The following is a 16,767-nucleotide window of genomic DNA, read 5'->3' on the forward strand; positions in this document are numbered from 1 at the left end:
AGGTCTGCAGAACGCATCACCGGGGGCAAACTACCTGCCCTCCAGGACACCTACACCACCCGATGTCACAGGAAGGCCATAAAGATCATCAAGGACAACAACCACCCAAGCCACTGCCTGTTCACCCCACTATCATCCAGAAGGCGAGGTCAGTACAGGTGCATCAAAGCAGGGACCGAGAGACTGAAAAACAGCTTCTATCTCAAGGCCATCAGACTGTTAAACAGCCACCACTAACATTTAGCGGCCGCTGCCAACATACTGACTCAACTCCAGCCACTTTAAAAATGGGAATTGATGGAAATTATGTACAAATGTACCACTAGCCACTTTAAACAATGCCACTTAATATAATGTTTACATACCCTACATTACCCATCTCATATGTATATACTGTACTCTATACCATCTACTGCATCTTGCCATCCTTATGTAATACATGTACCACTAGCCACTTTAAACTATGCCACTTTATGTTTACATACCCTACAGTACTCATCTCATATGTATATACCGTACTCTATACCATCTACTGCATCTTGCCTATGCCGTTCTGTACCACCACTCATTCATATATCTTTATGTACATATTCTTTATCCCTTTACACTTGTGTGTGTATAAGGTAGTAGTTGTGGAATTGTTAGGTTAGATTACTTGTTGGTTATTACTGCATTGTCGGAACTAGAAGCACAAGCATTTCGCTACACTCGCATTAACATCTGCTAACCATGTGTATGTGACTAATAAAATTTGATTTGATTTGATTTGATTATTTGGTGTTATGGGAGCTACAATATCTTTCATTGGTTGATTTATGGCTTAGTTATTTTTTTACAATAGTGTTTATTATAACTTGTGTTAAGAAATTGTGCAGCAAAGCCATTGAGACTATTCTTGCCATACCATTACTGACCCCCGAAGGAGACGCCTTAGAACCCTATTTGTGTCACGCCTTGATCTGTTTCACATGTCCTTGTGATTGTCTCCACCCCCTCCAGGTGTCGGTTATTTTCCCTGGTGTATTTATCCCTATGTTTCCTGTCTCCCTGTGCCAGTTCGTCTTGTCTAGTCCTCCTGGTTTTGACCCTTGCCTGTTTCTGGACTCTGTACCCACCTGCCTGACCATTCTGATGGCTTGAACTCGAGCCTGCCTGCCACACTGTACCTCCTGGACTCTGAATTGGTTTTGACCTTTTGCCTGTCCACGACCATTCTCTTGCCTACCCTTTTGGAACACAATAAATATCAAAGACTCAAACCATCTGCCTCCCATGTCTGCATCTGGGTCTGGCCTTGTATCCTTATAGTACGAACTGACCATAACAGACCCAGCAGACCTGGACCAGCTCAGCCACGCTGTCTCCCTGCAGGGAGCCACCATTGGGAGGCATGAGGAGCTACTACAGGACCTTCTGGAAGGACTTCGTTCCCTGACTGAACGCCACGACCAAGGGTTTAAGGCTATTATGGAGCAAATCAGGGAGTTAGCTCATAGGCAGCCTGCCACCTCTGAGAACCCCCAACCACCCAGTAACTTTTTCCCTATGAGTGGTGAGTGTGTACAGCCTACCCCGGCTCTCCAAGAACCCCGCTTACCTCCTCCGGAGCAATACTCTGGGGATCCGGGTACCTGCTGGGATTTTCTTTCTCAATGCTCCAATATTTTTTGAGCTACAGCCATCAAAAGATGGCTCAAAGATAGCGTATATTATTACGATAATTTTTAGGAAGGGCGCTCTCCTGGGCTACGGGAGTTTGGGATCAACAATCCGCCATTTGTCGTCATCTGGAGGATTTCATGGCAGAGGTGATGTAACGATCGTCTGTTGAAGAAGGTGTGAACCAAAGCGCAGCGTTGTAAGTGTTCATGCTTTGATTTCAGAACTGAACACTATAACAAAAATAACCAGAGAATAAATGAAAACCGAAACAGTCCCGTCAGGTGCAGAAACACAAAACAGAAAATAACTACCCACAAAAACCATGTGGGAAAAAGCTACCTAAGTATGGTTCTCAATCAGAGACAAAGTTGGACAGCTGCCTCTGATTGAGAACCACACCCGGCCAAACAACAAAGAAATACAAAACATAGAAAATGAACATAGAATGCCCACCCAAATCACACCCTGACCAAACCAAAATAGAGACATAAAAAGCTCTCTACGGTCAGGGCGTGACAGGTGAGGAAGGTGTTCGATAGAGGTCCGGTTTTCTAACCACCCCCGCTGCTCCCTGCTCACTTGTGTTTCGACACTTTCTAGAAAAATGTCCTTCTTTTCCACAGTTATAACAAACAAAGTTCCTGTCCTGTTGTTGCTGCTGTCTGGCCCAGCAATCAGCACTGGCTCCCCCTCCTCATCCTCTACCTCTTCCTCTTTCCCTCTGTCCATCATTTTGAGATCTTTCCTGAGCCTGCCGCTGCTGGCCCTGTCCTTGATAAAAGCCAGCTGTGCAGCTTGTAACTTCACTCCTTCTTTTTCTATTCTCTGTTTTGTCTTGTCTTCTTGAGACAGTTGCTGCCTCTCAGCATGTTTACAGTGTTCAATAACCGCTTGTAGACTGGTAGTTTCCCAGCCGATGCAAGTCGTTTAAAACTGTTTATCAAGGGCTGGCAAAAGTCCATTCATTAAGGCAGCTTTAAAGAGGTTGTCGTAGTCATCATTGTGACAGTCATCAGTCATTGGTTTGAGCCCGGTATGCTTACGGTAGCAGGTCTCCAGTCTGTCTGTAGTCTTCCAGTTACTCCTTAGCTTTCTGCATGCAACTATGGATAGCTGCCCAATCGGTCATGGGTGGGTAATGTTATTTTATGCGATCACACAGCATAGCCAGTTGGGTCTGATAGGCTTTACCCTCTTCCCATTGATAGTTTTCATCAAAGCCTCCCTCCACGTCCGCCCATCGCAGCCTCATCTTGATACGGCAAATGTGTACGATCTCAGCTGCAGATGGCTTGTTCAGCCGGGCCATCTTAAGTAGCTGTGTGGTAAAATCACCAGCGTCCTTTGTAGAATCTGGAAGTTCTTTAGCAATGTCCTTCATTTTGTCCTGTCTCCAAGTCTTCTGGATGTTGGCAAGTGGGTGCCATTCGTGATGGCCCTCCTCACCGTCCGCAGGTTGCGGTTGTGGATTAGGGAACATTACCAGAGGTGCCTGGAGAAAGGTTGTGTTTGGGTCCCCTTTTTCACCTGTTCTGGTCATGACTGTTGCGGGTGAGGGACTTAGCTGCGTGGTAGGGGTCGACGTCGATGGTGGACTATATTCCCAGAGTCCATTAAAACTTCTTAGTGATCCCTTCGCGCGCCAATCCCATTAACGGGATTGATTTGACAACACCCAGTGAAATAGCAGCGCGCCAAATTCAAAAACAGAAATACTCATAATAATAATTCATAAATCATACAAGTGTTATACATTGGTTTAAAGATGAACTTCTTGTTAATCCAGCCACAGTGTCAGATTTCAAAAAGGCTTTACGGCGAAAGCAAACCATGCTATTATCTGAGGACAGCGCCCAGCATACCAACACATGAAAATCAGATTTAAACTCGCTAGGCGCAACACAAAAGTCAGAAATAACGATATAATTCATGCCTTACCTTTGAAGATCTTCTTCTGTTTGCAATCCAATATGTCCATTAAACATCATAAATGGTCCTTTGGTTCAATAAATTCCGTCGTTATATCTCCAAAATGTCCATTTATTTGGCACGTTTGATTCAGAAAATACACCGGTTCCAACTCGCACAACATGACTACAAAGTATCTAATATAGTTACCTGTAAACTTGATCCAAACATTTCAAACAACTTTCCTAATCCAACTTTGGGTATTTTTAAACGTAAATAATCGATAAAATTTAAGACGGAATAAACTGTGTTCAATACAGGACGAAAACAAAGTGGAGCGAACTTTCAGTTCATGCGCCCCAACCACAACAGTACACTAGACTCGACCCTCGTTCTGAACAGCCATACTTCTTCATTACTAAAAGGAAAAACATCAACCAATTTCTAAAGACTGTTGACATCTAGTGGAAGTGATAGGAACTGCAAGCAAGTGCCTCAGAAATCTAGATCCACATAGAAACCCCATTGAAAAGAGAGTGACCTAAAAAAAAATATTCCTGGATGGTTTGTCCTCGGGGTTTCGCCTGACAAATAAGTTATGTTATACTCACAGACATAATGTTAACAGTTTTAGAAACTTTAGAAACGTGTTTTCTATCCACATCGACCAATTATATGCATATCCTAGCTTCTGGGCCTGAGTAGCAGGCAGTTTACTTTGGACACACTTTTCATCCGGACGTGAAAATAGTGCCCCCTAGCCTTAAGACGTTTTAACACCAGAGACGGGACTCCATGTGGGCGGTGTATGGATTTCCATTGCTCATGGGCCACCTCTGAGGGGTCTGCTGGTAGAGCTGCGGTAGGGGAGACGGCTGAGCGAGCTGCTCTCGGACAACCAGGGCTGGTGCTGGTACAGTGGATACAGGGGTATAATAGGGGGGTGGAAAGTCATTATCATCATCATCCCTGTTTCTCCTAACTTTCTTTCACCATTATTCCTTTAACTTTCCTGTCTGACTGTCTTTTGGCTTCCCTCTCCCACTTTCTCAACTTACCCCAATCTATTAGACATGTCTTGCTTTTCTTGGTTTCCTCAAACTTCTCTAATATCTTTCTATATTCTGCTAATAAAATTTCACTCAATGTGCCTTTTAAGGGAAAATCTGCTACTTTGTGCCAGAGTGGTGCCTGTTCCAGAATATCCCCACCCCATTTATCCACCATGACCTTCACTGGTCTGGTTAGTGGATCGGGCAGGCAAGGTTCTCTCTTGCTGCTCATGGCTCCCATTGTGAAACTCCGCTATACACACACACTCAAACACAAACATACAAACAACAGTGTTTAATTAGGAACATCTTCCTTCCTTCCTTTTAATTTTTTTAAATAAAATTGTTTTATGTAAAGGTTTTCAAATGTATAGCTGGTTTCCCAATCATAACTAAATGTTTTACCAGTACACTAATTCATTTTAATTTTAATTATCACAATGTATTTATTTCTATCTCAGGATTGTACCCTAGGATCACATAACTTGTAACCGTGTCCCATCATCCCATGTCTGCCACTCTGCTTCAACAGAGAAACACAACCCCTGTCTCTAATCAGGATACTTCTGCTTGAACAAAAAGATTCCAATTGGAGATCACCCTGCTTCAACAGGATGTTTGCCCTATAATTACTTTCAGGACTTCCCCTATTCAGAAATAACTCTGCTACAACTAGGGGTGTCTTTGCTACAACAAAGACATCATGTGCACAACCTGTCCCAGAACAGGATTTTTTTATGGTGTTTAAAAGAAAATCAGTCTCACCCTTAATCTATTTCGTCTGTCTGGAATGGCGTATCCACTCACTGACACTCCCAGCCGGTCCGAGGCGGGTCCATTTCTGCTCCGTTTTAGTCAGAGTGTGGGCTCCCGAGCCACATCTAACGCAGCCCTGTGCGTAGGTAACCTTGGTCTCCTCAGGAACAATCAGCAAGCTCAGTTAGCCATCCCATCCTCGTCGCCAATTTTGTCAGGGTAATTCTATAGGAAGAGAGAGACTGTAAATTCTTCCAACAACAGCTTTATTATAAGATTTGCAAAATGAAGCAATCAACATCACCAAGAATGGTTCAGAGTTGAAAGCTTAACAAACATAGCCAGGTATCTGCATTTATAGAGAAAATACAACCCCTTTCTGTATATGTGGCAGTCAGCAGATAGTGTGTAAAAGGAAATTAGTTGTCTGTGCAGACTTTAAGATAGCACGAGGTTGCTAGCCCGAGGGCTCAACCGTCTAACTGCATTCAAAACAACAAACACTATTGTACTCCTTTCTGCAAGGTTCCATACATGTGACTTTCTTAGATAGTAAACCCACATGCTGCGGTTGCACCCAATCATCACTTACCTGTAAGCCCAGTCTTATGAATAAGTCACACCAAGAGAAGTTTGTATCTTGTTAGAATAAACACTAGCATATAACAATATACTATTCATTAAGCAGTAAAACACGGGATAGCATGACTAATTATGTGACTGATCAATATCTCAGCCTCCCCTCCCCCTGTCAACTTCCCAATAGTCACCCCTGAAACCCGGCTCTCCGAAATCGCCCACATTGACTCTCCATATATCTCAAAACTCATGACATCTGTAACGGTCCTGACCTGTTTTATGTTGTTTTTGTATGTGTTTAGGTCAGGGCATGTGTTTTGGGTGGGCAGTCTATGTTATCTGTTTCTATGTTGGTTGTGGTTGCCTGGTATGGCTCTTAATTAGAGGCAGGTGTTTTGCGTTCTCCTCTAATTAAGAGTCATATTTAGGTAGGGTGTTCTCACTGTTTGTTTGTGGGTGATTGTCTCCTGTGTCGTCGAATGTATGTACCATACGGGACTGTTTGGCTGTTCGTTTATTTTGATGTCGTCTGTTTCCTGTCCGTGAGTTTACGTTTAGTTATGTAAGTTTATGTTCAGGTTTCGTCGACGTCGTTTTCTTGTTTTTGTAAATTTGAAAGTGTTTTGTTTTTCGTGTTGCCATCGTCGTATTGAAATAAAAGATGGCTTATTTCCCAAATGCTGCATTTTGGTCTGATGATCCTTCTCTCCTCTCCTCGTCCGAGGAAGAGGAGAACGACAGCCCTAACAGAATCACCCACCACGCTAAGACCAAGCGGCAAGGGAATGCTCAACAGAGCAACAAGGACTCCTGGACTTGGGAGGAGATCCTGGATGGTAGAGGACCTTGGGCTCAGCCAGGGGAATATCGCCGTCCCAAGGAGGAGTTGGAAGCAGCGAAGGCTGAGAGGCGCTGGTATGAGGAGGCAGCGCGTCGACGCGGTTGGGAGCCCGTGAGTCAGACCCAAAAATTTATTGGGGGAGGGCACACGAGGAGTGTGGCAAAGCCGGGTAGGATACCCGAGCCAACTCCCCGTGCTTACCGTGGAGGTAGAAGGCGTCGTACTGGTAAGACACCGTGTTATGCGGTAAAGCGCACGGTGTCCCCAGTACGCGTGCTTAGCCCAGTGCGGGCTATTCCACCTTGCCGCACTGGGAGGGCTAAGTTGGGCATCGAGCTGGATGTCATGAAGCCGGCCCAACGCATCTGGCCACCAGTGCGTCTCCTCGGGCCGGCAGACATGGCACCAGCCTTACGAATGGTGTCCCCGGTTTGCCAATATAGCCCAGTGCGGGCTATTCCACCTCGCCACACTGGCAGGGCTACGGGCACCATTCAACCTGGTAAGGTTGGGCAGGCTCGGTGCTCAAGAGCACGTGTCCTCCTTCACGGTCCGGTATACCCGGTGCCACCTCCAAGTACCAGTCCACCGGTGGCAGCCCCCCGTACCAGGCTGTCTCTCCGGGTTCTCTCTCCAGCTGTTTCCTCCTCTCCAGCGCAGCCAGTGCCTAGACCACGCACCAGGCTGTCTCTCCTTCTCCTCCCTACAGAGCCGTCCTGCCATGACCAGCCAGAGCCGTCCTGCCATGATCAGCCAGAGCCGTCCTGCCATGACCAGCCAGAGCCGTCCTGCCATGACCAGCCAGAGCCGTCCTGCCATGACCAGCCAGAGCCGTCCTGCCATGACCAGCCAGAGCCGTCCTGCTATGACCTGCCAGAGCCGTCCTGCTATGACCTGCCAGAGCCGTCCTGCTATGACCTGCCAGAGCCGTCCTGCTATGACCTGCCAGAGCCGTCCAGCCGGGACCTGCCAGAGCTGTCCAGCCGGGACCTGCCAGAGCCGTCCAGCCGGGACCTGCCAGAGCCGTCCAGCCGGGACCTGCCAGAGTCCCTCAGCCGGGACCTGCCAGAGTCCCTCAGCCGGGACCTGCCAGAGTCCCTCAGCCGGGACCTGCCAGAGTCCCTCAGCCGGGATCTGCCAGAGTCCCTCAGCCGGGATCTGCCAGAGTCCCTCAGCCGGGACCTGCCCCTTGTCCCGGTGCTGCCCCTTGTCCCGGTGCTGCCCCTTGTCCCGGTGCTGCCCCTTGTCCCGGTGCTGCCCCTTGTCCCGGTGCTGCCCCTTGTCCCGGTGCTGCCCCTTGTCCCGGTGCTGCCCCTTGTCCCGGTGCTGCCCCTTGTCCCGGTGCTGCCCCTTCTCCCGGTGCTGGCCGTTCATTTAGGGGATGTTAGTTTTAGGGTGGTCATTGGGAGGGGAAGACAGAAGCGGGGAGTGACTATGGTGGTGTGGGGACAGCGTCCAGAGCCGGAGCCACCACCGTGGTCAACTGCCCACCCAGACCCTCCCCTGGACTTTGTGCTGGTGCGCCCGGCGTTCGCACCTTGAGGGGGGGGTTCTGTAACGGTCCTGACCTGTTTTATGTTGTTTTTGTATGTGTTTAGGTCAGGGCATGTGTTTTGGGTGGGCAGTCTATGTTATCTGTTTCTATGTTGGTTGTGGTTGCCTGGTATGGCTCTTAATTAGAGGCAGGTGTTTTGCGTTCTCCTCTAATTAAGAGTCATATTTGGGTAGGGTGTTCTCACTGTTTGTTTGTGGGTGATTGTCTCCTGTGTCGTCGAATGTATGTACCATACGGGACTGTTTGGCTGTTCGTTTATTTTGATGTCGTCTGTTTCCTGTCCGTGAGTTTACGTTTAGTTATGTAAGTTTATGTTCAGGTTTCGTCGACGTCGTTTTCTTGTTTTTGTAAATTTGAAAGTGTTTTGTTTTTCGTGTTGCCATCGTCGTATTGAAATAAAAGATGGCTTATTTCCCAAATGCTGCATTTTGGTCTGATGATCCTTCTCTCCTCTCCTCGTCCGAGGAAGAGGAGAACGACAGCCCTAACAGAATCACCCACCACGCTAAGACCAAGCGGCAAGGGAATGCTCAACAGAGCAACAAGGACTCCTGGACTTGGGAGGAGATCCTGGATGGTAGAGGACCTTGGGCTCAGCCAGGGGAATATCGCCGTCCCAAGGAGGAGTTGGAAGCAGCGAAGGCTGAGAGGCGCTGGTATGAGGAGGCAGCGCGTCGACGCGGTTGGGAGCCCGTGAGTCAGACCCAAAAATTTCTTGGGGGGGGGCACACGAGGAGTGTGGCAAAGCCGGGTAGGATACCCGAGCCAACTCCCCGTGCTTACCGTGGAGGTAGAAGGCGTCGTACTGGTAAGACACCGTGTTATGCGGTAAAGCGCACGGTGTCCCCAGTACGCGTGCTTAGCCCAGTGCGGGCTATTCCACCTTGCCGCACTGGGAGGGCTAAGTTGGGCATCGAGCTGGATGTCATGAAGCCGGCCCAACGCATCTGGCCACCAGTGCGTCTCCTCGGGCCGGCATACATGGCACCAGCCTTACGAATGGTGTCCCCGGTTTGCCAGTATAGCCCAGTGCGGGCTATTCCACCTCGCCACACTGGCAGGGCTACGGGCACGATTCAACCTGGTAAGGTTGGGCAGGCTCGGTGCTCAAGAGCACGTGTCCTCCTTCACGGTCCGGTATACCCGGTGCCACCTCCAAGTACCAGTCCACCGGTGGCAGCCCCCCGTACCAGGCTGTCTCTCCGGGTTCTCTCTCCAGCTGTTTCCTCCTCTCCAGCGCAGCCAGTGCCTAGACCACGCACCAGGCTGTCTCTCCTTCTCCTCCCTACAGAGCCGTCCTGCCATGACCAGCCAGAGCTGTCCTGCCATGATCAGCCAGAGCCGTCCTGCCATGACCAGCCAGAGCCGTCCTGCCATGACCAGCCAGAGCCGTCCTGCCATGACCAGCCAGAGCCGTCCTGCCATGACCAGCCAGAGCCGTCCTGCTATGACCTGCCAGAGCCGTCCTGCTATGACCTGCCAGAGCCGTCCTGCTATGACCTGCCAGAGCCGTCCTGCTATGACCTGCCAGAGCCGTCCAGCCGGGACCTGCCAGAGCCGTCCAGCCGGGACCTGCCAGAGTCCCTCAGCCGGGACCTGCCAGAGTCCCTCAGCCGGGACCTGCCAGAGTCCCTCAGCCGGGACCTGCCAGAGTCCCTCAGCCGGGATCTGCCAGAGTCCCTCAGCCGGGATCTGCCAGAGTCCCTCAGCCGGGACCTGCCCCTTGTCCCGGTGCTGCCCCTTGTCCCGGTGCTGCCCCTTGTCCCGGTGCTGCCCCTTGTCCCGGTGCTGCCCCTTGTCCCGGTGCTGCCCCTTGTCCCGGTGCTGCCCCTTGTCCCGGTGCTGCCCCTTGTCCCGGTGCTGCCCCTTGTCCCGGTGCTGGCCCTTCTCCCGGTGCTGGCTGTTCATTTAGGGGATGTTAGTTTTAGGGTGGTCATTGGGAGGGGAAGACAGAAGCGGGGAGTGACTATGGTGGTGTGGGGACAGCGTCCAGAGCCGGAGCCACCACCGTGGTCAACTGCCCACCCAGACCCTCCCCTGGACTTTGTGCTGGTGCGCCCGGCGTTCGCACCTTGAGGGGGGGGTTCTGTAACGGTCCTGACCTGTTTTATGTTGTTTTTGTATGTGTTTAGGTCAGGGCATGTGTTTTGGGTGGGCAGTCTATGTTATCTGTTTCTATGTTGGTTGTGGTTGCCTGGTATGGCTCTTAATTAGAGGCAGGTGTTTTGCGTTCTCCTCTAATTAAGAGTCATATTTAGGTAGGGTGTTCTCACTGTTTGTTTGTGGGTGATTGTCTCCTGTGTCGTCGAATGTATGTACCATACGGGACTGTTTGGCTGTTCGTTTATTTTGATGTCGTCTGTTTCCTGTCCGTGAGTTTACGTTTAGTTATGTAAGTTTATGTTCAGGTTTCGTCGACGTCGTTTTCTTGTTTTTGTAAATTTGAAAGTGTTTTGTTTTTCGTGTTGCCATCGTCGTATTGAAATAAAAGATGGCTTATTTCCCAAATGCTGCATTTTGGTCTGATGATCCTTCTCTCCTCTCCTCGTCCGAGGAAGAGGAGAACGACAGCCCTAACAGAATCACCCACCACGCTAAGACCAAGCGGCAAGGGAATGCTCAACAGAGCAACAAGGACTCCTGGACTTGGGAGGAGATCCTGGATGGTAGAGGACCTTGGGCTCAGCCAGGGGAATATCGCCGTCCCAAGGAGGAGTTGGAAGCAGCGAAGGCTGAGAGGCGCTGGTATGAGGAGGCAGCGCGTCGACGCGGTTGGGAGCCCGTGAGTCAGACCCAAAAATTTCTTGGGGGGGGGCACACGAGGAGTGTGGCAAAGCCGGGTAGGATACCCGAGCCAACTCCCCGTGCTTACCGTGGAGGTAGAAGGCGTCGTACTGGTAAGACACCGTGTTATGCGGTAAAGCGCACGGTGTCCCCAGTACGCGTGCTTAGCCCAGTGCGGGCTATTCCACCTTGCCGCACTGGGAGGGCTAAGTTGGGCATCGAGCTGGATGTCATGAAGCCGGCCCAACGCATCTGGCCACCAGTGCGTCTCCTCGGGCCGGCATACATGGCACCAGCCTTACGAATGGTGTCCCCGGTTTGCCAGTATAGCCCAGTGCGGGCTATTCCACCTCGCCACACTGGCAGGGCTACGGGCACCATTCAACCTGGTAAGGTTGGGCAGGCTCGGTGCTCAAGAGCACGTGTCCTCCTTCACGGTCCGGTATACCCGGTGCCACCTCCAAGTACCAGTCCACCGGTGGCAGCCCCCCGTACCAGGCTGTCTCTCCGGGTTCTCTCTCCAGCTGTTTCCTCCTCTCCAGCGCAGCCAGTGCCTAGACCACGCACCAGGCTGTCTCTCCTTCTCCTCCCTACAGAGCCGTCCTGCCATGACCAGCCAGAGCTGTCCTGCCATGATCAGCCAGAGCCGTCCTGCCATGACCAGCCAGAGCCGTCCTGCCATGACCAGCCAGAGCCGTCCTGCCATGACCCGCCAGAGCCGTCCTGCCATGACCAGCCAGAGCCGTCCTGCTATGACCTGCCAGAGCCGTCCTGCTATGACCTGCCAGAGCCGTCCTGCTATGACCTGCCAGAGCCGTCCAGCCAGGACCTGCCAGAGCCGTCCAGCCGGGACCTGCCAGAGCCGTCCAGCCGGGACCTGCCAGAGCCGTCCAGCCGGGACCTGCCAGAGTCCCTCAGCCGGGACCTGCCAGAGTCCCTCAGCCGGGACCTGCCAGAGTCCCTCAGCCGGGACCTGCCAGAGTCCCTCAGCCGGGACCTGCCAGAGTCCCTCAGCCGGGATCTGCCAGAGTCCCTCAGCCGGGACCTGCCCCTTGTCCCGGTGCTGCCCCTTGTCCCGGTGCTGCCCCTTGTCCCGGTGCTGCCCCTTGTCCCGGTGCTGCCCCTTGTCCCGGTGCTGCCCCTTGTCCCGGTGCTGCCCCTTGTCCCGGTGCTGCCCCTTGTCCCGGTGCTGCCCCTTCTCCCGGTGCTGGCCGTTCATTTAGGGGATGTTAGTTTTAGGGTGGTCATTGGGAGGGGAAGACAGAAGCGGGGAGTGACTATGGTGGTGTGGGGACAGCGTCCAGAGCCGGAGCCACCACCGTGGTCAACTGCCCACCCAGACCCTCCCCTGGACTTTGTGCTGGTGCGCCCGGCGTTCGCACCTTGAGGGGGGGGTTCTGTAACGGTCCTGACCTGTTTTATGTTGTTTTTGTATGTGTTTAGGTCAGGGCATGTGTTTTGGGTGGGCAGTCTATGTTATCTGTTTCTATGTTGGTTGTGGTTGCCTGGTATGGCTCTTAATTAGAGGCAGGTGTTTTGCGTTCTCCTCTAATTAAGAGTCATATTTAGGTAGGGTGTTCTCACTGTTTGTTTGTGGGTGATTGTCTCCTGTGTCGTCGAATGTATGTACCATACGGGACTGTTTGGCTGTTCGTTTATTTTGATGTCGTCTGTTTCCTGTCCGTGAGTTTACGTTTAGTTATGTAAGTTTATGTTCAGGTTTCGTCGACGTCGTTTTCTTGTTTTTGTAAATTTGAAAGTGTTTTGTTTTTCGTGTTGCCATCGTCGTATTGAAATAAAAGATGGCTTATTTCCCAAATGCTGCATTTTGGTCTGATGATCCTTCTCTCCTCTCCTCGTCCGAGGAAGAGGAGAACGACAGCCCTAACAACATCCAAGACTACAACTTGCTCCCTGGATTCTCTCTCCACTCAAAGTCTGACTTCCTGCTCTCTGTCCATATATCCCACACATCGTCAACCAGTCACTCGCCCACAGAACTGTCCCCTACAAAACAGCTGCAGTCACCCCCATCTTAAAAAGGCCAGTACTGGACACCACCATCCTCAATAACTTCCGAACCATTTCCAACCTCCCATTCCTTGCCAAGACTATGGAACGTACTGTTGCCTCCCAATTACATACCTGTTCGAGCCCCTCCAGTCTGGTTACCGCCCCCTCCACAGTACTGAAACTGAACTCCTCAAAGTTGTTGAATACCTCCTGACCTCTGCTGATGCTGGTGCCCTCAACATCCTGGTTCTCCTTGACCTGAGTGTCGCTTTTGACACAGTGAGCCATCAGATCCTCCTCACCAGGCTTGAGGGTGTGTTAAGGGCACCACACTCTCCTTGCCATAATTGTACCTCACAAACCGAACTGACTACATCTCCCTCAAAGGCCACACCTCAGACTCAACTGCAGTTATACAGGGTGTCCTCCAGCGCTCTGTAATGGGTCCCTTACTCTTTAACATCTACTCCTTGGTCAGATCCGCCGTTACTTCGACATCTACTGGTATGCCGATGACACCCAGATCTAACTCGGCACCAAATCCCTCCTCAAAACACCTATGACCCACATTGAATCCTGCCTCTCTGCAATAAAAACATGGATGCAACAAAGCTTCCTCAAGCTCAACAGTGATAAAACGGAACTCCTCATAGGCACCAAATCCACCCTCACCAAACAAAATGTGTAAAAAGTCAAGGGGTCTGAATATTTTCCAAAGGCACTGTATGTATGTATGTATTTATATATTTTTTATTTTATTTTATTATTATTATTTTTAATTATTATTATATTTGAATTTTTTTACCCTTTTACTCCCAAATTTCGTTGTATCCAATTGGTGGTTACAGTCTTGTCTCATCGCTGCAACTCCCGTACGGACTTGGGAGAGGCGAAGGTCGAGATCCGTGCATCCTCCGAAACACAACCCAACCAAGCTGCACTGCTTCTTGACGCAGTGCCCACTCAACCTGGAAGCCAGCCGCACCAATGTGCCGGAGGAAAGACAGTGCACTTGGCGTGCACTGCGCCCGGCCCGCCACAGGAGTCACTAGTGCACGATGGGACAAGGACATTGCCGGCCAAACCCTCCCCTAACTCGGACAACGCTGGGCCAATTGTGCGCCACCCCATGGGTCTCCTGTCGTGGCCGGCTGCAACAGAGCCTGGACTCGAACCCAGAATCTCTAGTGGCACAGCTACTGTAGTGGCACAGTGCTTTAGACCACAGTGCCACTCGGGAGGCCCATGTATATTCCTCTGTCCAGTGTCTGTGTTCTTTTGCCCATCTTAATCTTTTATTTTTATTGGCCAGTCTGATATGGCTTTTTCTTTGCAACTCTGCCTAGAAGGCCAGCATCCCGGAGTCACCTCTTCACTGTTGACGTTGAGACTGGTGTTTTGCAGGTACTATTTAATGAAGCTGCCAGTTGAGGACTAGATACTCTAATGTACTTATCCTCTTGCTCAGTTGTGCACTGGGGACTCCCACTGCTCTTTCTATTCTGGTTAGAGCCAGTTTGAGATTTACTTATCAACAAGGACGCACACTGGCCTTTGTTAACACAATGAAAGCACAAGGATGGCTGGAACTTTCTCTCTCTTTACTTCTCTCGAGCTGATCTTCTCTGAGCTGGAAATCGCCCAGCATGCTCTGCTCCACTTCACCGGTGTTCGGGCTACAGCTCTGATATGATGAACGAACATTACTGATATGATTAACTACAAATACTTCACAGCCTTTTGTACACCAAGGGAGTCTCAAATTAGACTTAATTTGATTTTGGCCTAATTTATTTTACCTTGAATATTGCAGCCCATTTGTGTAGGCTATTAGCCAGACAAAACCCGCTGAGTTCAACAATAAATATTGGCTGAATTTATCTTCAAGCCAATTACCTTTTCCTCATTGTTTTGCTATTTGATGTGTAGTCAAATTTGTATAAAAAGTTTGTAGGTAACACCCAAATCACTGCTAAAGACGGTATAGCTATAGATAGTACACTCCATAATAAAACAATTCCTAGTAGTTTGAGGGTAGACTGACTGTATTATTTGGCATTAATAGACTAGTTTTACGCACAACAACTTTCTATCCAAGCTGGGAGAGCCGGGAGGACAAGCCGGGAGGACGTCAACAGCCATTACTGTCAGGTTCTACAAGTCCACTTTGAGTTGGACGCAGCAATCCAGCCTGTCCAGTGTGCACCCCGCAATGTACCAGTGTCCATGAAAGCAGCTACGAAGGCTCAGCTTGACAAATATGAAGCAGATGGCCACATGATATCCGTCACCGAGCCTACAGACTGGATAAGTAATATGGTTATCGTCAACAAACCAGACAAGCTACGGATATGCATTGATCCTAAACACCTCAACCGGGCTCTGCGACGTTCACATTACATTATGCCCACGTTGGAGGATGTTCTTTACAAGCTCCCAAAGGCCAGATTCTTCACGCTCGTGGATGCCAGAGATGCCTTCCTGCAGTGCAAGCTCGACGAGCCCAGCAGCTACATGACCACCTTTTGGACACCCTGGAGCAGGAAGAGGTGGTTGAAGCTTCCGTTTGGTGTCTCCGTGGCTCCAGAGGTGTATCAGCGGAAACAGCATGAGCTGTTGGTGGGACTCAGTGGCGTGGAACCCATAGCAGATGACATCCTCGTAGTGGGCTGTGGGGACAGTGATGAGGAGGCAGAATGTGACCATGACGCCAAGCTGCTGGCCCTGATGGTCAGATGCAGACAGGTCAAGCTAAGGCTAAGCATAAAAAATCTTCAGTTTAAAGTGCCAGAGGTCCGCTTTCATGGGAACATCTTGTCCTCCACCGGATTGAAGGCGGATCCTGAAAAAGTGAAGGCTGTCTTGGAAATGCCCCACCCATCTGACGTGAAGGGAGTGCAGCGCTTCGTCGGATTCGTCACATACCTGGCCAAATTCCTACCGCGGCTCTCTGAAGTGTGTGAGCCACTAAGGAGGCTCATGGACAAGGACACCATCTGGCATTGGCTCCCAAAACATGACGCAGCGGTGAGGGAAATAAAACAACTGGTCACCCAGACACCTGTACTGCGATACTACAATGTGTCAAAACCTGTCACGATTCAGAGTGACTCAAGCCTATGTCAGTAAATGCACAATCTGCAATGAATATGCCATTGAGCAACAGAGAGAGAGACGATGATGTCCCACGAGCTACCGATGCGCCCCTGGCAGATAGTAAGTCTAGATCTCTTCCAGCACAGTGGCAAAGACTTTCTGCTGGTAGTCGATCATTACTCAGACTTTTGGGAGATTGACCTCCTCCCCGACCTCTCAGCAGAGACAACGATCAAACGCTGCAAGGCTCAGTTTGCCCGCTATGGCCAGCCAGATAGGGTAATTTCAGACAATGGACCCCAATTCTCCGGAGTTGAGTTCCGAAAATTTGCTGCAGGATGGGAATTCGAGCATGTCACTTCATCACCACGACACCCAAAAGCTAATGGGAAGGCAGAGTCCGCAGTAAGAATCGCAAAGAACCTCTGCAAAAAGGCTCTGCGAGAGGGCAAAGATGCCTGGAAAGCAATCCTGCAGTGGCGCAATACCCCAACAGAAGGCATGGATTGCAGCTCGGCCCA

The 16,767-nt window shown here is 50.3% G+C and overlaps 1 pseudogene; it reads right to left on the reverse strand.

Moving 5' to 3' along the window:
- The window catches only part of LOC139539335 (DNA-directed RNA polymerase III subunit RPC2-like), a 47,917-nt pseudogene extending 44,874 nt beyond the window's left edge, over window positions 1–3,043 (reverse strand).
- Between the last annotated feature and the right edge of the window lie 13,724 nt (window positions 3,044–16,767).

This window comes from Salvelinus alpinus, chromosome 15, assembly GCF_045679555.1.
Source record: "Salvelinus alpinus chromosome 15, SLU_Salpinus.1, whole genome shotgun sequence".
Classification (NCBI taxonomy): domain Eukaryota; kingdom Metazoa; phylum Chordata; class Actinopteri; order Salmoniformes; family Salmonidae; genus Salvelinus; species Salvelinus alpinus.